This window comes from Diabrotica virgifera, chromosome 5 (assembly GCF_917563875.1).
Source record: "Diabrotica virgifera virgifera chromosome 5, PGI_DIABVI_V3a".
In the NCBI taxonomy this organism is placed as follows: domain Eukaryota; kingdom Metazoa; phylum Arthropoda; class Insecta; order Coleoptera; family Chrysomelidae; genus Diabrotica; species Diabrotica virgifera.
The window spans coordinates 184940168-184962774 of NC_065447.1; the positions used below are offsets into that span (position 1 = coordinate 184940168).

General features: G+C 31.7%; 1 protein-coding gene across 4 annotated transcripts in view; it reads right to left on the bottom strand.

Annotated features, from left to right (window-relative positions):
• LOC114327855 (LIM domain only protein 3) overlaps positions 1-22607 on the bottom strand; it is a 616892-nt gene that overhangs the window by 474061 nt on the left and 120224 nt on the right. For all 4 annotated transcript variants that reach the window (XM_028276570.2, XM_050651703.1, XM_028276569.2 and 1 more), the window contains exon 2: positions 10019-10065. The gene's annotated coding sequence lies outside the window, so the exon portion shown is untranslated. The remainder of the gene's footprint in view (positions 1-10018; positions 10066-22607) is intronic.

Below are 22607 nucleotides of genomic sequence, written 5' to 3' on the forward strand. Positions count from 1 at the left end.
TTTTACATACCTCGTATAATTAACCACATTAACAATAAAATTTGTTATTTCTGTGGTGTCAGGGTAAAAATTCTTAAGTCAAGTTTTGGTCATTTTGAGTTAAGTGGACAAACGGATAGATAACGTTCTAAACTTGTGGGTAAAAAAAGAATGTGTGTGTACTTTGTACGCACGTAAGAAGATATTCTTCTATTATATAATAGGTAATTTAAACGAAGTAAATATACTTAAAAGGTTATCTGTACTTATTTTATTTAAAAATCAAACTAACTTTCTTATCTACCACTTTCAAAAAAGAAGAATATCAAAAATTATATAATAATATACTTACAATCATAAAATCTATAAAAAAAAATTAAAAAATAATAACTTGCTTGGGGCTTGAACCCACTTCACGTCTACCGCGCCGTACGAAAATTGACGGCATTTCAAACTGCACCACATTCGCGTATACGTCATGTGGGAATATAACAAAATAAACGTTTACACCATAAATTTATATGAATTTAATAAAATTATTAGTTTGATTTTTGTCGAAATAAAATACAACAAAATATACAGTAAGAAAACGATATATGAAATGAAGATTTGTAGAAAGTTTGTTCGTAATCAGATTATGTAAATTAAAGCATTGCCTACTAATAGGTAACTACATTATTTTGTTTACATTTTCCAAATAGATAGGTATTGAAACTATTAGGTATTTCCAACTGAAACATTTAGAATTACGTACCTGCGGCTTTTCAAAACTATTTAAAAAGTCACTATAATTATAAATTTGATTTTATTTCTGTCCACACATCAATAAAAACTAATATAATACAATATTTTTGTTTACCGATAACCTCCATATTGAACAATTATTGACAGATCACTTCAAAATTTCAACACCCAATCAGAGCCCGTATAACGGCTAATACCATACTGTCGGTGTGCGCATGCGCGCGGATCAATCAAATTTTACCCTCAATCGATTCGCCGCTAAAGAAGAATATCTTCAAAAATCCTAAAAAAAAATTTTTGGGTATAAAAAAAAGTCATATACAACGATTAAAGCATACAGAATATACGGCGGAAATAATAATATAAGTCAAATCTTGCGATTTTTGAAACGAATCTCAATACGATGATTTCTGACTTAAGAACTTTTACCCTGACACCACAGATTTGATGGTTGCATTCTGAGTTCTAGACAATGCAGAACTTTTTATGAAGAATAACTTTTTATCGTAAAATTAATAATAAAACAGTTTCCCACATGGTTCCTAGTTATGTAGACACCCTGTATAAAATTTGTTTGAAAACATTGAAATGACAAAATATTATTGTTTATTTACTTAAATGTATATTTTTAATTTAATATGCAGGGAGCTTCATTAATGTTGCAAAAAACTTAAGGGGAAAGCCGCAAAATGTCGCCTGTCAAAATTTTCAATGTGTTTTAAATGTATCCATTTTTTTCGAATCCTGAGAAAACTAATAAGTATTTTTAAAAAATTTAAACGCAGAATGAAAAATAACGTTATTGCCGAGGGCCGACAGTCCCTTAAAATAAATAAAAAGTTACTTTTGAATTAAATATTTGCAATTATTAAAAATCACACTAAATTTTCTCTTATATTTTCACCCCTGTAACTTATTAAAATAAACATTTTAGAAGTTTTCAGGGACTTTCGGCCTCAGTAATAATGTAATCTTTTATTCCGGGTTTAAAATTTTCAAAAATATTTATTAGTTTTTATAATAGATTTAAAGGGCGCTAAAATATGTCCCGCACACGGGCGCCAATCAGCCTTGCGGGGGCCCTGATATCAAAAACAGGGATTTCGAAAAATCACAGATATGCAAACATGTCTAGGACAATGAACACAGAGTACAATGGAAACTTGCATCAACAATCATGAACGAAACATACATAAAAAAGAAAAAAATCAAAAAAGCAGCCCTCATCCTACTAAATGAAGAAAAATGTCTAGCAAACCAATCAGAAGAATGCAGCAACCTATGGTTGCCAAAGGAGTGAACACCAAGAATATACCAACAATAACGGGCAAGAAAAAGTGCGACAAACATCGCAACACACAATACACAAACACAATACAAAGACTCCCGTACACAAACACGATACAAGCACTTGTAAATACTGATGTATAAAATTATTTGATGTATTGTGTGTGTGTGAGAGAGAGAAAAAATGGCTTGGATGCGGGTCCGTTAGCCACAGATTTTTATTTTATTTTTACCTCAATTTATTAGTTTTGTTATATTTATACCTATTTCACTTAAATGACTATATTTGTTTCTCTCAAGTAGTTAATGAGTAATTTAAATATTTCCATTTTATGACAACTTATTTGATATTCTATACTAATTGGAAAATGAGCTTGTATTTGTCGTAAATTGTAATATAATTGATTTATATATCTCTCGTTAATTTTGCATTCAAAGAAAATATGGTTCAAATCTCTAATCGAAACATTATCACAAAAACAGACTGATGAATTAACTATTCCTAATTTGTGCAGATATGCCTCATATTTTCCGTGTCGAGTTTTTAATCTGACGATAGTAGAAATATCTTGCTTTGGCAGGTTATACTTAAATATGTATTCAGGTGGCGGAGGAAGTTCTTGATGTAAAGAGAAATATAAATTTTTTGATATGCTTGAAATATTTTTCCATTGTTTTTTCCATATTTTATTCATTCTAGCTTTGACGTCATTTATTGCATCTGTCGATAAGATCTGAGTTAGAATCTCACCATTTTTTATTGCTTCTTTGGCCAACTCATCCACTTTCCCATTACCCAGTATACCGGCATGCCCTTTTCCCCATATAAATACTACTTCCACTTTAGACAAATTATTTTTTATATTACATAAAATTTTTGACTTGTATGAACTAAAATCAGTGTTTTCAATTGCATATATTGCAGATCTGGAGTCTGTTATTATCACAGCTTTTTCAATATTAGTCTCTTTGATCCATTCTAGAGCTTTTTCGATGGCTATAATCTCAGCTGTAAAAATACTACTAATACTAGATAATTTGTAATTATTATGATGGGTATTTTGCACATACATAGCACATCCTACTCATGTTTGATTTTTAGAACCGTCTGTGTAAATTACTGTGTAATCCACAAAGTCGCTCAGTATAGATTTTACTAAAATATTATTTAAATGATTTGATTCTGTATATCTAGGAATTACGATTCTTGGCTTTTTAATCAAAGTTTTATACGGAAATTTATAAATTTGTAATAATTTACTGTTGTGTAAATCTGTATAATTCCTGGTTTCAATGAATGCATCTGTTAGTGGTGGTGAATTTTTTATTCTTCAATATTTGCTAGTTAAGTTTTCCATGTTTAATAAAGCCAGATTTGTTAAAAGGTCTGACTCAGTGTTTCTTAGCTTTATGCAGTATTTTTGAGCTAAAAATTGTCTACGTAAATTTAATGGGATTTCATTACACTCTACTAGCATAACGTTTGTTGGAGTGGATACCATTGCACTTAAACATATTCTCAAGCATCTGTATTGTATTTGATCTAATATTTTTAAATTCGTATTGCTTGCTGATCCATATATCCAACACCCATAGTCCACGACTGACCGAATACAAGCATTGTAGAACAATAAAGCTGTTTTGGGGTCTGCACCCCATTTTCTGTTGGTAATACACCTTAGTATATTTATTTTTTTTCACACTTACCTTTGATGTATTGAATATGTTTAGTCCACAGAAGTTTATTATCTAGTACTATCCCTAGATACTTATATTGATTCACCACTGGTATAGTACGCCCACTCGAGGTTAGGTACGTTTCCCGGTGCGCGCAACCTATGGCTGGTGAAAAATATAATATTGGATTTTTCTGTGGACATTGTCATATTATTTTCATTTGTCCATTGTATAATAATTTCAACTATATGCCTCAATGACCGTAGACAGTCGTCGTAGGTTTTTTGGGTGGAGTATATACATAATATCATCTGCATATTGTAAACATTTAATGTTTTCGTCAAACAAACTATGAATTAGCAGAATATAAGTTGAATAATGTTGGACTTAATACTGAACCCTGTGGCAGACCTTGATTTACAACTCTTGGTCCGTGTAGTATATTTCTATGATCTTTTAACCATACTGTTCTATTAGTATATAGATTTAATATATTATTACAGATTTCATTATTGAAACCAAGTGAACACATTTTATATTTTAGTATATTAAGATCTACTGAATCATAAGCTCCTTTTATATCCAGAAACAAACAAACCAGGTACTCATTTTTAGACAGCGCAATTTGTATATCTGTAACCTAGCTTCGTTACTACATCCAATGATCCAAGGCCTCGGCGAAATCCATACTGTGTACTAGGTAAAATACAATTTGATTCTAAAAACCATTCTAGTCGAGCTTTGATTAAAGGCGAGTTGACATTACTAGTGAATAACGAACGTGGCTCACGCTTACGTATTTTGCCCGTGCTATTGTTAGATACTTTATTATCTATTTTCAAACTCGAGCAGTACATTTGTATTTATGCAATGCCTAGATACAAATGTACTGCTCGAGTTTGAAAATAGATAATAAAATATCTAACAATAGCACGGGCAAAATACGTAAGCGTGAGCCACGTTCGTTGTTCACTAGTAATGTCAACCCGCCTTAATCTTTCGAAGGTTTTACTTATACAAGACATTAATGAAATTGGTCGATATGACTTAGATAAATTTTTGTCTTTATTAGCTTTTAATAATGGTTGTATGATATATTTTTTAAAGTGATCTATGTATTGCTCTCCTACCCACCAACTATTGAAAACTTTAAGTAATTGCTCCTTAGCTATTATGGGTAAATTATAAATTAATTCATAGGTAATAAAATCATAGCCAGGAGTAGTATTCTTCGTTGTTTTCATTGCAACCTCCAAATCTTCAAGATCAAATGGAGTTTGAAACTCATTGCAATCTATTACATGCATGTTATTATCTATTGTCTTTAATATATTTGGTGCATAAGTGGGTGCATATGTATCTAATAATTCCTCAATAATTGATTGCGTTAGTGGAGGTTTTTGTAAGTGTTATTCTTATTTGATATGTTTTAAATAAAATTCCAAATTTTTGATATAGGTGTGTTTTTATTTAGTTGATTGATAAATTCTACCCAACATTTTTTTGTTTTTGTTTAAATAGTAGTTTACACTGTGCTTGTATGTTGCGTAGATCTATATAATTTTGAAAATTTGATACTCTATTATACTTCTTTAAATCGTCTTTTCTATCTCTCACTTTCTCGTCGCAATCTCTATCCCACCACACTGCTTTTGTGGTTTGTTTTCTTACTAGAGGCTGTGCGACATTTCATTGCCTCACCAGCTGCTTTATTAATATTAGAGACTAACTGTTCAAAATTGTCTTCAGCGGAAGTGAAACTTTCATTTACCATGCTGTGTGTTAAAATATTTTGATAGTGTTCCCAGTTGGCCGAAGATTCTATCCATTTTCTACTTGGTTGTATTATGCTGTTATTATATCTCCTTGTTAAGATTGTACTTATGGGAAAGTGGTCTGAGCCTAGCGTATCATCTACAGGATTCCATCCTATGTAACCGATCAAGCTTGGTGAAATAAGTGTTAGATCTACTGGAGAAGGATTTTCATTTGGTCTAGTAATTTTTGTAGGTCTACCATCATTTAAAACAATAAAATTGGGATTTTCTAGAGCGTCTGCTAAATTTTTACCTTGAATATTTTCGTGCACCGATATTTGATGTATTCTTATATTATGAATATTTGATGTATTCTTTTTCTCATAGGTATCTTTCAGTGCGTCACAGTTTTTCAATTTCTTTCTAACGCATTAAATTGTATGAGACAGAAAAAAAAGGCACGTCCGTGATTACAGACATTTATACATTTATTCTAGTTGTCGATAGATGGCGCTATACCTAATCGAAAAAAATTATTTACGAATTATATAATATATCTACGAATATAATTTGCACAATTTATAAGACTATACAAATCAAAGAAAATACCATTTTATAAATGCAATAAACACAATTTATTTGATTTTATACCAAATTGCAAATAAAATGTGACAACTGTCAGATTTAACTAAAATGTCATGTTAGAATAAATGTTATAAATGTGTATTATTATTTGTGACGCAATGAAAAATGCCTATGAAAAGGACCATACCATAGGGCACAAAAAATCCACCCAGAGATTTCCCACCAAAGCAGGGCTGTTGCCTACAACACCATGGCCAAGTATGTCAACCTCAATTTTGAAAAGACCTAACCTCCTCAACACATTGACGGTTATACACTTATTCAACACATAACACATTTTCAAATACTACCGTATAAACACAACATTTAATTAAGACTTTGTTGATATTATAGTAATTTATTAAAAGTTTGTGAGGCTCGTCCACAGCTTGCTGAAGGATTTGAAGAATGGATGTTTCGAATCAAAAGAACAACTAATCCATTTTCGAGAATTTCAATAGATATAATTTTGGAACAAACCGTTAATACTCGTCAATTGATAGGTGTGACTCACTTTACAAACACAATTTGGGTCAACGATTTAATTAAGAAAATAGCAGATTTAGAAAAAACAAAATAGACATATAAAAAAACAAATTAATAAAAGCTTTCATCGATAATAATAAATCAAAGTATGAATTCCTTTGTAAATAATGAAAAAATAGAAAAAGATTTATACAATAAAGCTACAAGTAAACCCATGTTTTCCCAATCAGAAACTCAATTCGAAGGGCCTATTAAACAAAACAAAATCCTAAGCTTTGTGTGAATAAATACTAAAAAAAATGGTAATTTTGTTTATTTAATAAACACCAAGAAGATGTTTAAGAAATTACTACTAAAAACTTAAAACTAAGGACACACTCACTGGTATCCCTTATGTTTTGTCAATTTATTGCACAAATATTAACCTATACCATCACTTGCACCATACTCTGCTTTTAGCTGACTAATTCAAAGTGTTTTTTTTCTCTTGAGTTGTGTAGCCAGATCTGTGTTGCGCATTGATGTGCTGAAGAAGTAGTTGTTCGTGACTCTGGCGAACGTTTCAATGGTCTTGTTAGCATTATCTATTTCTAGGTCCCTGTGTAGGTTACCCCAAGTAGCACAATAAAAATATTTTAGTTTTATTTAAGGTTTATAAAGGTTTTATTGTGGTAAATAAGAAGATAATGGGTTTAAAGTTACCTTGTAGATATACTGCCAGAACTTTAAAACTGTTAAGAATTTGTCACTAGTGTTAAAGTAGCTAATAAGGGTATCAAATAAGACTAATTAATCTTTTGATAATTTGTCTTATTGTAGTTTTTAAATGGTTTATTCTCAGTTCGCTTTAAAACTAATCAGTTTTATGAAGAACTTCCGGACTCTTTGGTTTTATTAGATTCTAGGTTGTTACCTTTTGATTTTATTGCAGTTTTAAAGATTCTCCTAATACACTAATAAAACCGATTATTAAAACTACTTGACCTCAATCTACTTGACCTATTATTAAAATATATTAATTGAGGTCGTCATCAAAAATGGCCTTGATAAAGACCGTTTTGATTCTGATTGCATCTGTGTTGTTAGTGCACCGGTGTTGAAGCGCCAGAGACGCGCCGAATACACCTATGACAAGCGTCAGCTACCGCGACACATTTTCCTCCCTCGGAGGAAATGGCTGCTGGACACAATTTACCGTATCCGACTTGGAAAGCGCTAAACAGACGAAGAACCGGCGTTTCACGTTGTGCTAGAAACCTGAAAAAATGGGGATACCAGGAGGACGATACCTGCGACTGTGGCGCGGTTCAGACCAACCGACATCTACTATCATGCACAGAGATGAGAGAGACCTGCACAGAAGAAGACTTAATTATAGCAAACGACAGGGCCGTCTATGTGGCCAACCATTGGAAATACAAAATTTGAAGTTGTTGGTGTTCCGGACACGGAAAGTAAGTAAGTATTAAAATATATGCCTTAAAACTATTTTTTAGTTGTAGTTTTAGTTTTCTTTAAAGTTGCTTTCTTAAAAGCAATTAGTAGGCTATATTAAAACCAAAGCCTCTTAACTGAATCAATTTGGTTATAGTAAAGACTAACTATTTTTCTTGTTAGAAACAATAAAACTAAACTCATCCCCTCTTCTTTCATGTCCAAAATGGTCGGCCATTTGTTTTAGAGCGAAACAGTGGTGTAGTGTGTTGTAAAAGTAAAAGTACAGTTATACCCTATTCCACGAGCATACGCCTGTTTTGGATTACTTCGACAACGAATATTTTACTGTGCAAAATAAGAAGAACGAAAGTAAATTGCAAATTACATTGTTGTTTATTGGAATAATTATTAGCGCCATTTACTTTCGTACTTCTTATGTTGCACAGTAAAATATTCGTTGTCGAAGTAATCCAAAACAGGCGTATGTTCGTGGAATGGCCCATAGTATGGAAGATATCAGTAGCAAGTACTTAAAATATAAACGAACAGGTCATTTTAAAAGAAAAATACAACACACCAGCACTACGACGCCTCGATTTTAGGTTAGATTCACATTAAAACCGAGTGGCATTATTGACAGCAGCATTAACACTAAATGGTTTTAATTCCAAGGCAACCTTGCTTTTATGTGGGATATATGCCCTTGGAAAGGTATAAAATAAAACCATTTGATCTTAACAATTCTCTGTCGATAGACCAAATAGTTTTATTTGGGTTTTTGCCATATTGCTTTCCGGATATGCTGAAAGCCATGATAGATTACAATATAAGGCTTACACAAAAACTATAAATAACCATCCTAAAGACATAAATTCGATTTATTTTAACATTAAAGCATTAAAATTGTAGATAAAATTATTTTTATTTCAAATTAATGTTTTTCGGATTTAATTTTTTTTATTATTTTTATTTTTTAATCACCAAAAGTCAGAAATTTTAGGGTGCCTGAGTTATTTACACCTATTTTTGTTAACATTATCAATAAAGTTGGGTGTGCAGGTGTTTTTCTACCTTGACAGTTCGAAATAACTAAGTACTTTTTATTATTTTATAGTTACAAATACCTATCTACCTCTCATAACACGTACAAATTTGTTAGCCCAAATGGAGTATAGGGTTTAAATAATCATTTAATATGGTAAATTGTCTTTAAAAGTCTGCATTTAAGAAACCTTTTTAAGTTTGCTATAAAACTGCCTGCACTTAAAGTTTCTTTTAACATGGTTTTAAAAGCACCTTCACAGCAGGTTTACAACCAGTTGCTTAAGAAAACAAAGTTTTAAGAAGGTTTTAATTTTTGGTTTTATTGACCTCTGTCAGAGTGGGCCCTTTTATGCTGAAAGAGGTTTTATTGCAACCTTAAGGTTTACTTAAAAAGCAAATGGTTTTAATTTTAGTTTTATTCTACAGTTTTAAAGCATCCTTAAAAGACTTAATAAACCCGTACGGTGCTACTTGGGACTGCTTACTGTAGTACCAAGGAGAGTAAACAATGCTGCTTAGCACTTTGTTTTGGAATCGCTGGATGATGTCTAAATTACTCTTACTAGTACAACCCCATAGCTGAATGACTGTATGTTCATTGTTCATATAGGTTTTAGAATCTGTTTAAACAAAAGATTTTTGTCATATATTGACAGAGTGGCCCATACATTTTTTTATACATGATGTTAAGCGGTTCTCTTTTCTTTTTAACATGGAATCTTCAGCTTAGCTTCGTGCCATATTTTATCAAAAGCTTGTGCCACATCGAGGAAGAGAGCGGAGCAAACTTTCTTTTCTTCTAGTGACCCCTCTATAGACTTGGTCGATAGTTAGATGACTTTCTCGAAACCCAAACTGGTGTGGTGGAAAAAATTGTAATAATTAATAAAGTTCAAGAAGTGCGACTTCAAAACGATCTTTTTGGATGTCTACTTGCCATCTATGTTTTCGAAAATCCTGATATACAAAAAATTCTTACTTACCCAATTATACCAGTACTTTTGTCAATGCGGCAAATGGATGGAGCTATCTGCAAAACCAAAAAATCATTAATTCTGGAATGTTTAAAAATCAGATAGTTATTAGTTACAGTTCCCGCATATTGCGATATGGAAATAATTAAGAGGAAACAGTAGCGATCAACAGGTAGCAACAAAATAAAACTTCTGGAGATAGTATCATAACCTTTGGCAACAGTGGTAATCTTTGACATTATCTAAGATTAATATTTTGACAATATTATAGTCGCGCTAAATGGAAGTAATAGAAAACGATTTTATTATTAATAAATAGATATTTATAAAAATAAACCAAAATGGGTGAAAATTTTATGTTAAGTTAGGTATTCAGAAAGGTATTTGCATGAAATATCTAATAATAAAACAATAATAAATAATCATTTTATGTTGTGAAGCGAAACAAATTTCGATTTTCGCATAATTTTGGCACGGTTTTTAATAGACTTTTTCTTGGAAGGTTTCACTTTATTTTTCGTTTGTTTTACTTTTTCCATTTTGTTAAACTATTGATAATATTTTTAGAATAAAAAATCCTCCTAAAACTTTATATATTCGCATTAGAATTCGAAATATTTTTAAGTAAAATATACTTACCTACCTACATATAACTAAAACTCACAATTAATAACAATATATTCTTTCCAAGAGGCCAACAACTTATACAACAACAACAAATATATAATAAATTAACTATCAATAAACACTACTTTCCTATGAAACAACAAAAACGAATTCTTAAATTAACACACTACTGCACTGAACAGATATCGATAAATATGACAGAACAGATTAGAGAAAATCTGACGCAGGTTTGTCAAAATGACAGTGATAATTTCTCTATGTTGCCTAATTAGTTATTTAGTTATTCGATTTCTTGTTAGAAATAAAAAGTTTTAGTACTTCCAAGATTACACAAAATCTAGGCATGGGATAAAAAAGTTTATTTGAAGAAAGTTTTTTTTTTCTTATGGCGGTACCGGCTCCTTTTTTTAATATTTTATTTAGTTATAGAGTAATTTACACGTACTAACATATTTCTGAAATTGGGCTCTGTACCGCCATTCTTTATTATATTACGAATATGTGTGCCAAATATCTCGACAAAATATTCAAAATTAGAGCCGCAATCTTGGAACGCGTTTTTTGCTACCTGTTGATCGCTACTGTAGCCTCTTAACGGATTCTGAGCTGAATTAATTTCATATGTTATTTTAAACTTATCTACTAAATATACACTTTTAATGTCCAAACGCATAAAAATATATCATATTATATCATATATATTCTATATATATTTGCCATCCACTTAAAAATGAAAAAAATTTCATTAGCATTGCATTCCTATTTTTGGTGCTACATGTATGAAATTAATTTTCATCAAGTGCCAGTCAAATCCAATAAACATGGTATAATCGGAGCTATTATAAACAAATTTGAACCGATATCAACAATCAAAGTTTTCGAAATAAATCAATCTAAACAATATACATTTTTAATATTCAAACTCAAAAAAATATACATATCTAATAATTGCCATCCACGTAGAAACGAACAAAATTGCATTAGCATTGCATTCCTGCAGTAATTTATTAAATATATTTAATTTAATTTTAAAAAAATATATTTTTGGTGCTACTGTATTATACAGTGCATTCGTAAAGTGTGGAAACGGTCTATTATCTCATGACTTAATTATTTTTAGAGTTAAGGCTCATTAACATTAACATCATTATTTATACAGGGTGGCCAAAAAATAATTTTTGAATTAAAATAATTGACGCAAAACGAAGAATGTATGTAATTTATTTAACTCAAAATATATTTTACTGATGCCACATATAATAAAAAAATGTTTATTTCATAAATAAACATTGCTTTTCGTTTCTGACAGCAGTAAAATGTATTTTGAGTTAAATAAATTAGATGAATTCTTTTTTTGCGGCAAATAATTTAATTCAAAAATTATTTTTTTAACCCCGTAATAATATAACCCGGTATAAATAATGATGTTAATGTTTATATTACTGAATAGATAATTGAATCATCTTTCAAATGAGCTACTACACGACCCCTATTCCCATTTAAAAAAATCATCGATGACGTCATCACGCCCAAATCAATAACGTCACTATTATGGAATATACGTCAAAAAATCATAATTTAAAAATAAAAATCAACCTGTCAGAGCATTAACTCTGAAAATAATGAAGTCATGACATAATAGACCGACAATTCACATTTTACGAATGCACTGTATAAACGGAAACAGGAGTGGAACGAACACATTATATTAGTAGAATGGCAGAGGATAGGATAGTACGAATAGTACGACATAAGTCACCAAATGGACTAAGAAGTTTTGGCAGACCAATAAAAAGGTGGTGTGATAATTTAAACAGTTTAGGAGGCTAATATTGAAGAAGAAACAGGCTTTAAAGCCTACATTCAAGAACGAAGAAGAAGGCAGAAAAATGTATGATATTAATTTTCATCAATTGCCAATTGAATTCAATAAACATCGTATATATCGGACATCTTATAAACAAATTTGAACTGATATTAACAATCAAAATGTTCGAAATAAATAAATGAATAATAATAAAATAATATTTTAATGAATAACCGGAAAATAATAGAGATAATGAAAATCCTATTGAATTGATTTGTGGTTTTAAATTTTACAATTATTGTTTAAAAAATTACAAAACTGGTCAATTGTGTTCCATTTCAATTTGAAGTCGAATACACACATCTCTGATCGTAAGTTGTAATCTCACCCCTTATTGTTTTATCGCTGTTTTAAGAGTTTTCATTTCTGGTGCTTAACAGCATTAGATATGCAGATGACACCATAGTATTTGCAGCCAACCTAGAAGAGCTGTAAGTCCTTATGATCAAAATCACGTGTGACAGTCAACAATATGTACTCAATATAAACTTAAAGCAGACAAAGCTTATGATCATTAGCAAGAAAAAGATAACAGAAGATCAACTCTACGTCAACTAAAATGCTATAGAAAGAGTGGTGCACTATAAGTGACCAACAACCAAGAGATAAGATTTATCTTCAACAGGATGAGGGCTTTGTTCAAGAGTAACAACCTCACTCACGGAATCAAAGTAAGAATGCTACGATGCTGCGCCCTCTCTGTCATTTTTTATGGTGTTGAATTATGGACCTTGAACACAGATATGTGCATAAAATTAGAAGCATTTGACATGTGGCTATATCGGAGAATACTTAAAATCCCGTGGACAGACCAAGTCACAAATGATAAGGTCCTCAGAAAGATGAAGGAGAACCGAGAGGTACTAACCACTATCAAATCTAGAAAATTACAATACGTCAGACACATCATACGAAATGAATCTAGATATGCTATCCTGCAAGGAAAAATATTTGGAAAGCGAAGTCCATCAAGAAGAACATCCTGGTTAAAGAATCTCAGAACGCAGAAACAACATGTATACAACTTTTTCGCGCTGCTGCAGATAAGATAAAGATTCCATGATGATCGCCAACATTCGTCACGGATAGGCAAATTAAGAACAAGAAGAAGATTAGTTAGCTACACTCGAGGTGTTGATTACACACTACCCCTGATTTCTTCAGAAAGTTCATCAAACTTTCCGGGGCGCCCAAAATCCCGATAGCCAAAATCCCGACAGCCAAAATCCCGACAGCCAAAATCCCGACGGCCAAAACACCGACACGCCAGAATCCCGACACACCAAAATCCCGACATGCAACAATTCTCGCATAAGCAAAAATCCCGGCCACTACATTTTAAATATTTATTGTGTCCTTTTCAAATGCAATAATCATATTATAGAGTATTGAAATTAAAAAATTAATTACTTACTAATAAGTACGGGTATTAATTATTAAGTATTTTAAAAGAAAAAAATTTTAAACACTTCATTTTATAATATAAAAGCTATACTTACTGAAATGGAAGGTTGTAAGTGACATGATAATATCTATTATATGAAAGTAAACTTGAATTCAGGATTTGATTATACATATATTATTGGACTATATATAATGGCAAAAATAATGATTTAATTCATATACCCATTAGAAAATTAGTTTATATTAAATGGTAAATACTTTTGTGTAGTAACAAAAAATAAAAACCAGATAGCCATAAACAAAAAACCAAAAATAAATGTAATTATATGTTAAAAAGGAACTTATCAAACCCGTCGGGATTCTGGCGTGTCGGGATTTTGGCCTGTCGGGATTTTGGCTTGTCGGGATTCTGGCGTGTCGGTATTTTGACCGTCGGGATTTTGGCTGTCGGGATTTTGATGTATACCCATTAATTTCATGGGATATTTACACTTAATATTCAAATTCATAAAAATATACCATATTATATCTATTTGCCATGCACTTAGAAACGAAAAAAATTATTTTAATATATTTAATTCACGTTTAAAGCAATATATTTTTCGGTGCTACATTGATAATAATTTTCATCAAGTGCCAATAAAATCCAATAAACATCGTATAGTATATCGAAGCTCTTATAAACAAATTTGAACCGATATCAATAATAAAAGTTGTCGAAGCATATAAATCTAAACAATAATAATATCTTAATGAAAAACCGCTGGGAAATTCTATTAAATTGATTCGTAGTTTAAAATTTTGCAATTGTTAAAAACTTACAAAACTGGTCAATTGTGTTCCATTTCATTTCGAAGTCGTATACACACATCTTTTATCGCAAGTTCTAATTTCATCCCTTATTGTTTTATCGAGCATTGTTCTAAGAGTTTTCATTTCTGGTGCTTAATATCAGATAATATGCAGATGATACCATATTATTTGCGACCAATCTAGAAGAGCTACAAATACTTATGAACAAAATCATGTATTACGGTCCACAATATGGACTCAATATAAGCGTAAAGAAGACAAAGCTTATTATTATTAGCAAGAAAAAGATAACAGAAGGTCAACTCTACGTTGTTCTGAAGCTATTTCCCTGTGGCATTTTTATAATTTTTATAACATTCGTCACGGATAGGCACATCAAGAAGAAGAAGAAGAAGAAAAGAAGACGAAGAAGAAGAAGAAGAAGAAAAAGAAGAAGAAGAAAGAAAGAAGAAGAAGAAGAAGAAGAAGATTGTTATCTTCACTCGAGGTGTTGATTACACACGCCATCTGATTCCTTATTATTATTACACGGTAATTAGATGTGATGAATAATAGCACATGAGACACTGTTTCATCAAACTTTCGGACATCTTGGATATTAGTGCACCATAATATGTCTGTGTAGATTTTGGCATTGAATCCGACCATCACTTGTAACACCGTTGCCGTATCCTCTATTTTTTCATACTATCACGTTACAATTTTTTGTGATATTATACACGAGCGGGACACCTTCAAAAAAGCGCTTAGTTTTTTAGATACTGACCACGGAGGGGTGAATGGCTAATTTTATTCATACTTTATATTTTCGAGGGTGCTGAAAACGAAAATGAGGTTTATTTTGAATTTTATGTGGGGGAAAATTGTCAAAATCGCAATTTTAACCTATATATAAAAAAAATGAAATCACGTTTTTTGCGTTTACCTCACCGCAACTCTGTTCCATTTTAATATTTTTTTCTGAAATTTTTACAGTATATAGCTCTAACATTTCTGAAGACAAAGGTACTTGCTTCAAGTTTTTATTCTTATCCACGATAAAGGTTATGAATTTTTCAAAGAAAAAGGTGCGGATTTGTGCATTGCAAAGTTTAATCGCAAAAGTTGTGTGACGAAGTTTAAAATTTAGCTTCTTAATTACGTTTATTTGAAAGTAGAGAGTACAGAGAAGTTTTCTGGTAAGTTTTAGATCAAAACGTTTTATAGAAAAAAAATAATGCAACTTTTAATGTCGACATTAGAAATCCACAATGTAACGCTTATTTTTTGAGGGACAGACAATCTAGGTCTAATTTTTCACCTTTAGTACTATCCTTGGATTATAAGCTTTCATTTGACACCTCATTTGTCATTCTACCTAGTATAATGACGGAGAAGTAAACGTTCTTAATCTATTGTTCTTGTAGGTACATTTAACATTGTTTGAAATTATTAAAGAAATGGCATGGCAACACTGTGACGCACAAACATAAGATTCAGCTGTGCGTTACATAGGATGCACTAATAGCCAAGATGTCCAAACTTTCTCTGTTACAAAAAGATGAATTAACGATATTTAAAACTCAAACTAAATATACATTTTTAATCTCCAAACTTATAAAAATTTACCAGATATTTACATATTTGCAATCCACTTAAAAACGAAATAATGCATCAGCATTGCATTCCTGCCGTATTTATTAAATATATTTCCTTCACAAAACATTTTGGAGCTACATAATACGTTATGAAATTAATTTTCTTCAAGTGCCACTCAAATCCAATAAACATTCTATATATCGGAGCTCTTATTAACAAATTTGAACCGATATCAATAATCAAGTTGTCGAAATCAACAAATCTAGCAATAGAAATATTTTAATGAATAACAGCTAGAAAATCCTATTGAATTGATTCGTTTTTACAATTGTTAAAAACTTACAAAACTGGTCAATTGTGTTCCATTTCAATTTGAAGTCGAATACACACATCTCTTATCGCAAGTTCTAATTTCATCCCTTATTGTTTTATCGAGCATTGTTCTAAGAGTTTTCATTTCTGGTGCTCTTATCAAGTGTGTTGTTCCATTTATGCTCCTGCTGTTTCCGCTGCATATGTTGTGACAGGTCTTATCATTGCTTTATATTCCATTACAACCCTGTCTGCCGATATATATGTACGTATGTTTGTCTACCTATACAAACACTCCTAAGTTTACATCAATTTCAATGGTGCATTGTTAACTAGTCCTGTATTTTTTGCAGAAATAATAGGATTTTGAAAGATATGTTTGTGTAAATAACATACGAAGGGGAGGATTATTTTCAAATTGTGTATGTAAATGCCGATTTATATAGGTATTTATCTACAAGACCAACCAAATAGGAGTTGCGTTAATTATACAGTGGTAACAAAAATACAGGTAATAAAATAAAATACATATTTTGGGACTAAAAATAGTTCGATTAAACCCAACTTACCTTAGTCCAAATGTGCACCTAAAAAAAGTTACAGCCCTTTGAAGTTACAAAATGAAAAACGATGTTTTTCAATATATCGAAAACTATTAAAGATTTTTTACTGAAACTGAACATACGTGGCATTCTTATGGCAGGAGCGTCTTATAAAAAAATACCAGTGAAATTTGTAAACCCCATAAAAATTTTATTAGGTTTTGTTCCCTTAAACCCCCCCAAACTTTTGTGTACGTTCCAATTAAATTATTATTGTGATACAATTAGTTAAACAGAATGTTTTTAAAACTTTTTTGCCTCTTAGTATTTTTTCGTTAAGCCAGTTTTTATCGAGATGCGGCTTCTTTTTAATATGTTTACATACAAATTGTATGGGGGTTTTGTTCCGTTAAACCCCCCAAATGTTTGTGTGCGTTACCATTAAACTATTATTGTAGTACCATTAGTTAAACACATTATTTTTAAAACTTTTTTGACTTTTAGTATTTTTTAGATAAGCGACCTTTTATCGAGATGTGGCTTCTCTTTTAATACGTTTTAAAATGTACCTAAAAATGTAAATTATAAATAAATTTTCAGATAGGTACATATTAACAGGTCTCTCTATCTATTGGGACCGTGAAAGTTCGGCAAAGCGACCCCTATTTCTACGCTCTGCAACTTTATTCGCACTTTTAATTATATTGTCCAATTATATTAGTCCTGGTTACTGGATAATTGTCAAGGCCATAGCCCAAAAAAATAATAAGAAGAAAAAATAAGATTTAGGTTATGTTATCAAAACGTAAACAATTGTATGTAGTAAATAAAATTAGTTATTAAAATGCAGTACTGCAAGCAAAATACAATTAATTAAATTTACCTTTATATAATATTTGCATATCATATCAATATTGTGGAGTAATATATAATTTTTCTGCTTCAATGACAGAAGGTATGAAATATACGTCAATTTGACAATTTCAAGTGACAATATAAATTATTTAAGATAGTTGCAATATTTCTCCGCGACTCGCGCACGGTCGTTTCTCGTTTCCCTTCCAAGTACTTGCACACCGCGAATAGGGCTTTTCATTCACAGTCATTTGTTTCGAGCTTCTGTCATGTGTCACATAATATTAATATATCTACGTCATACGTTATTGGTATCTGGAATGATACAAACCAAAGACGTATGGCGTAGATATATTAATATTATGTGACACATGACAGAAGCTCGAAACAAATGACAGTCGATGAAAAGCCCTATAGTATAGTATAGTTGATCCAAAAGATGGCATAACCCAGACATCCAAAGTGAAAGTTATCCTTCAACACCAAATTGTTCTATATGGTCCACACAATGTCCAGAAAAAAGTCACACCATTTTGAGCGTCGGGTTTGGGGTGGAGAGGGGGGAGAAGTCAGTAAATTCGTAGTTTTTTACGTTTTTCGTCAATATTTCTAAAACTATGAGGTTTAGCATGAACAACCCTCTATACAAAATTGTTCTACATTCAATTTGAAATAAAAAAGGTACTATTCATAATCTTTCTAAAATGAATGGTTCCAAAGTTACGGAGGTAGTATATTATAACTGGTCCAAAAAAAGGCCTAACCCAAACATCCAAAGTAAAAGTTTTCCTCCAACACCAAATTGTTCTGCATGGTCCACATATTGTTCAGTAAAAAGTTACACCATTTTGAGCGTCCGGTTTGGAGGGCAGACGGGGGAGAAGTCGGTAAATTAGTAGTTTTTTTACGTTTTTCGTCAATATTTCTAAAACTATGCTTTAGCGTAAACAATGTTATATAAAAAAATGTCCTACATGAAATTTAAAACAAAAAATGTTGTATACATAATTGTTATAAAATCAATGGTTCCAGAGTTACGGAGGGTGAAAATTCGAGGTTTTTGATACTTTTTATATTTTTTGGGCAATGTATGGTATAACTATACCAAAAACCCAGACATCCAAAGTGAAAGTTATCCTCCAACACCAACTTGTTCTATATGGTCCCCATAATGTTCAGAAAAAAGTCACACCATTTTGAGCGCCGGGTTTGGAGGGGAGAGGGGGAGAAATCGATAAATATAAAAAATATCGAAAACCTCCACTTTTCACCCTCTGTAACTCTGGAACCGTTGATTTTATGACAATTATGTATAAACCTTTTTTGTTTTAAATTTTATGTAGAACATTCTTCTATAGAACATTCTTTACGCCAAAGCATAGTTTTAGAAATATTGACGAAAAACGCAAAAAAACAACTAATTTACCGATTTTTCCTCCATCTTCCCCCCAAACGGGACGCTCAAAATGGTGTAACTTTTTACTGAATAATATGTGGACCATACAGAACAATTTGGTGTTGAAGGAAAACTTTTACTTTGGATGTCTGGGTTAGGCCTTTTTTTGGACCAATTATACTATATTACATCCGTAACTTTGGAACCGTTCATTTTAGAAGGGTTATGCATCGGGCCTTTTTTATTTAAAATTTAATGTAGAACAATTTTGTATAGAGGGTTCTTCATGCTAAACCGCATAGTTTTAGAAATATTGACGAAAAACTTAAAAAACTACGAAATTACATATTTCTCCCCCCTCTCCCCCCAAACCCGACGCTCAAAATGGTGTGACTTTTTTCTGAACATTATGTGGACCATATAGAACAATTTGGTGTTGGAGGATAACTTTCACTTTGGATGTCTGGGTTTGGGTCTAACTATACCATACTACTAATCGTATTTTACCATATACAAATATGTGGTGGATTCGGCAAATATTCAAAATATCTCGATAAACACTGGCTTATCGAAAAAGTACTAAAAAGCAACATTTTTTTAAAAATAATGTGTTTAACTAATGGTAGTACAATGATGATTTAATTGGAACGTACACAACCGTTTGGGGGGGGGGGGCTTAAGGGAACAAAACCACCATAAAAATTTTCATGGGGTGCACAAATTTCACTATAACGTTTTTTAAGATATTCCTGCCTTAAGAATTCCACATGTCCATTCTCGATAAAAAATCTCTAATAGTTTTCGATATATTGAAAAAAATCGATTTTCATTTTATAACTTCAAAGGCTGTAACTTTTTTTATGTGTACATTTGTACTAAGGTAAGTTAGGTTCAATTGAACTGTTTTTGGTCCCAGAATATATGATTTAATTTATGACCTGCATTTTTGTTACACCCTGTATATTATGTTATGTTATACGGATTGACAAGAACTGCACTGAACTGGTTTAGTTTATCCTAATATGGACTAATATGGACATGTCCGTAAATTATTCCCTCTAAAGAGAATTTTAAAGGAAAAATATGCTGTATTTTGATTTTTTCAAATGTTTATTAGGTTAAAAAATAATTGAGGTATAGTTCACCAAAACTGGACTCGATAAAAGGAAAGAAAAATATTATAAATGAAAAGTGGCCAATAATGATTTTGTGCTTAACACGAAATACCAGATTACCATATTTTGTGCGTAACAAGAAATACCATATTATATTCTTAACTAAACACTGTCGCCAAAAAGTTAAGATTTTTGAGCTTTTTTCATGCTTTGTTTGATGTTAAAACTGTTTGAGGCCAATTTTAATGAGATATAGATTCAAATATACATAGCTCCAGCTCATTTTGGTGTAAATGATCGGCGTTACTTAGACATTTCCCGGACTATGGATTGATAAATTAGGTAGTATTGAATGACCTCTTTGTTCACCCGATTTGAATCCTTATAATTATTTTTAATGAAGATACTTGAAAAGTAGAATTTATAAAGCTAAACCAACAAGTGTTGCAAAGCTAAGGCCAAGAATTAGCAATGAATCCATACTAATTTCTAGAGAAACATCAAGAAATATAAGAGACGCATTCTACCATTGTTGAGGATACCATCAAATTAACAACAGAGGTAATTTTGAGCACTGGATTAGGTATATGTATAATAATTTAGCAATGTAATAAACTTTGGAGCTTAATAAATATACTGGTAAGTTGAATGAATTTTCTTTTTCACTCTTGAGAAGCATCAATTTTATTCAAGAGTTTCTCATTTTTATGTCACCCTTTGTTAATTTCCTAGTCGATTAATTTATACATAAAGTTCATAAGTGCATACCGCTCGCCATAGAAAACTTTGGAGAAACGAAGCTTCTATAGTTGTTTACAGTAAGTTTACAAATTCAGGTCAAAGCATCAATTTCTTAGAGGTCTGGCTCTCATGTTGCATTGGAGTTCATAGGCATCTCAAAGTGGAACGTCATAAAAGAAAATATTTTTAAACATGGTAATCTCTTTTTTAGTCATAAACTACGTTTTTCATTCTTAAGCTCAAAATATAGATAACATCCTTAATATGTAACAACATCAGATCATATCGAGGAAGAAATAAAACAGTTTTATGATGACTTATACACAGCTGTTAAAAGCTGTGATAAAACCTAACAAATAAGCATAGAACGTGGCGTAAGACAAGGTGACACACTCTCGCCAAAACTATTCATAACTGTTCTGGAATATGCCTCTAAGATGCTCAACTTGGACAATAAAGGGATCACAATAGATGGAGAAAAGTTAATTTCTTCGTTTTGCAGTGACATAGTCCTTATAACTGATGACCTAGGAGAAGTAAAGGAAATGCTAAATGAGTTAGACGCTATCTGCTGGAAAATATGGCTGAAAATGAACTTTTCTAAAACTAAATTATGACTAATCTGATTCCTAGCGGACAGATGATTATACGTGAACCAGAAGTAGAACTAGTGGAAAAGTACATTTACTTGGGTCATGAAATTAGAATTGGCAGAGATAACCAAACATGCGAAATAAAAAGAAGACTAACTCTTGCTTGGGCAGCCTACGGAGCTCTGAGAAACATATTTAGGAGAAGTATACCGATCGGTTTAAAAAGACAAGTGTTTGATCAATGTATGCTGCCGGTAATGACATATGGAGCACAGACACTGACTCTAACCAAGGCAACAGCGTCGAAAATGCGGGTTGCTCAAAGGCGTATGGAAAGATCCATGCTAGGTGTAACCCTACGGGATAAAATAAGAAATGAAGATCTCAGACAAAGAACCAGTGTCGCAGATGTTATAGAACGTATCACCAGGCTCAAATGGAACTGGGTAGGACACGTCGCCAGGCTGAAAGATTCAAGATGGACACGAAAGCTGATGGAATGGAGACCAAGAGAAGATAAACGCAGTAGAGGAAGGCCGCCTACACGATGGACAGATGATATCAGGCGGATTAGTAAAAACTGGCAACAATCAGCACAAAACCGTGAAGTGTGGAAACAATTGGGGAGACCTATGTCCAGCAGTGGACGTAAATTGGTTGGATGATGACAGCTGTTACAAAAGACCACAAATATTTCACGATAATAATATATACAGGGTGAGGCAGATAACTGGCCTATTAGAAATATCTCGAGA